General features: G+C 37.7%; 1 non-coding gene across 1 annotated transcript; it reads left to right on the top strand.

Annotated features, from left to right (window-relative positions):
• Positions 1-686: 686 nt before the first annotated feature.
• LOC112587214 lies at positions 687-791 on the top strand. The gene has a single exon (XR_003111730.2). It is a non-coding gene; the product is annotated as a U6 spliceosomal RNA (small nuclear RNA).
• The last annotated feature ends 1,922 nt before the right edge of the window (positions 792-2,713 follow it).

Here is a 2,713-nt window from a genome sequence, read left to right as displayed (position 1 = left end):
TATACTCATATTATATGCCTATTTTCCTACACTAAACAGACTCTCAAGTAATTTTTACAAATTATTTTTTTAAATGACTTTTTATAATTAGCTTTTTATTTTTAAATAATAGTGGATATACAGGACATTACAGAAAAATTCAGAAATGTCTGATGAGCTCTTCACCCAATTTCTCCCAGTATCTTAAATACCATAATATCAAAACCAGGAATTGACACTGGCACCATCCACAGATGCTCTCACATCTTAAATATTTCAGATAGTAAAATTTCTCCAGTTTTATGTGTGTGTGTGACTATTGAGGCATATTTTTGGCCATAACTTTTTAAAATTTTTATTTAGTTGTACATTTCTATTGTCTCACTTCTGAGCATCTTGCCTATTTATGACGATTTTACACACCCATAGATTTTATATGTAGATTTCAAGATATTAATCAAAAAATGTTTTGTTTACTTTAGCACTGGGGCTATAATTGTACTAATATTTTATTAATATTAGATGTTCGGGGGCAAAACTTCATTTTTTGCTAGATAGTTATGCCAGCTATTACCAACAATTTTATCCTTTCAAACAAATTTAAGTAGTTGTTCATATATATTAAATGTTGATATAAAATGAGAAATAAGTCCTGATCCATTCAACAACAATAAATGAGCATTTACTACTTGACAAAACATTCTATAGTGTTAGCTTCGGCAGCACATATACTAAAATTGGAACGATACAGAGATTAGCATTGGCCCCTGCGCAAGGATGACATGCAAATTCGCGAAGCGTTCCATATTTTTTAAAAATATAAAAGAAAAAAAAAGAGACAAAAGAGGGAGGGACGGAGTTCCATCCCAGGAAGGGAGTCTTAAAAAGAGAGAAGTTTCCAAACACCAGGAAACCTTCTCACTGCCGAGTCTGTGCCGAGCCTTGGAAGCACAGAGGGCAACATAACAGGGAGGAAAAATAAATAAAGAATTAAAACCGGCAGATTACGAGCCCTACGGTAACTCCCCCAGCGGAGAAGCAGCACAGACGCCTGCACACACCACTAGCAAGCGGGGGCTGGGCAGGGAGGCGTGGCGTAGGCTGCATCACTTAGAGTAAGGATCTGGCCTGAAAACCCCGAGCGCTATCTGAGCGAAATAATTTGGGCTACCAAACCAGACTGTGGGATATCTACTACGCGAAAAGCCAGCCCTAACCTAAGACACGGCCAGGCTTGCGCACGGAACAAAGGACTGAACAGAGATAGCTGGCTGCAGACCAACCCCCTCCAGTGACAGGCAGCCAGAGCCAGAAGGGGGCATTCGCAGCCCTAGAGAGACATTATCTGTAAAACTGTAAGCTGACTTCTTTGCTAACTAAAACTTCTTGGGGGTCTGGACGGTCAACATCTGCCTGAGAAGGTGCGCCGGTTGTACACCCAGAAAACCGAGTGGCGGGGAGGCGATAAGTCGCAGAAACCGTGCTCACCAAACACCTCATCACCTGAGCTGCTCGGACCTGGGAAGGGCACAAAACGCAGGCCCAACCAAGTCTGTGCCTCTGAGGACTACCCGAGTGCCTGAACCTGAGCGGCTTGGACCTGGGAGGTGCAAGCAGCCCAAGGCTGGACACGGATGGTACCAAGCAGAGCAACCTAGAGCTTGAGCAGTGTGGGCAGGGAGGCTACACGTGCCGTGAGGTGGGGCAGACCCAGTGTGGCTGAGGTACTGCGAGCACACGCCAGTATTATTTGTTTGCAGCATCCCTCCCTCCCCACAGTGTGACTGAAAAAGTGAGCCTAAAAAAAAAAAAAAAAAGTGTCCTCCACAGTCCCCTTTGTGTCAGGGCGGAAACCAGACACTGAACAGACCAGCAAACAGAAGTTATAACAGAGGAAACTACCTTGGAAGCTACAGGCAATAGATTAAAACCCTGTGGTTAGTACCAACTACATAGGAAGGGGCCTATCGATCTTGAGAAATATAAGTTGGACCAAGGAACTAGCCGAAAATGAACTGAACCCATAATATCCACAACAAAACTAGAGAAAGTCCTAGATATATTTTTACTATTTTTATGATCATTCTTTCTTTCTTTTTTTAAAAATTTTTTAAAGAATTTTAAGTCCTCTATTATTCCTTTAATTTTCACTTTTATAACCTACTATTACTTAGCAAAAAAAAAAAAAAAAAAAGACCCTATTTTTTTTAAAGCAAACTTCATATATATATATTTTATCATTTTTTGCCTTTTTTTTTTCTTCTTTTCTTTAACATTGTATTTTTGAAATTCCAAACTCAACTCTAGATTTTAATTTTAGCTTTTTGGTATTTGTTATCAATTTTGTACCTATATTTCTTTTATATAATTTTTGTGACTTTTTTTTCTCTCTCTTTCTTTCTCTTCTTTTGTATAACATTGTATATCTGAAATGCCAAACTCTAGATTTTTAATTTATGCTTTTTGGTATTTGTTATCAATTTAGTGCCTATACTTTATAATTTTGTGACTTTGTTTTTTTTTTGTTTTTCTTTTTTCCTCCCCCTTTTTTTTCTTCTTCTTTTTTTTTAACATTGCATTTTTGAAATTCCAAACTCTATTCTAGATTTTTAACTTTTGCTTTTTGGTATTTGTTATCAATTTTGTACCTATATTTTCTTTATAATTTTTGTGATTTTTTTCCCTCTCTTTCCTTTCCTTCTTCTTTTCTTTAACATTGTATTTTTGAAATTCC

The sequence above is a fragment of the Bubalus bubalis genome, chromosome 9, assembly GCF_019923935.1.
Source record: "Bubalus bubalis isolate 160015118507 breed Murrah chromosome 9, NDDB_SH_1, whole genome shotgun sequence".
NCBI lineage: Eukaryota > Metazoa > Chordata > Mammalia > Artiodactyla > Bovidae > Bubalus > Bubalus bubalis.
Note: the sequence above shows the minus strand (reverse complement) of the source record. Positions and strands in the feature narration are given on the sequence as shown.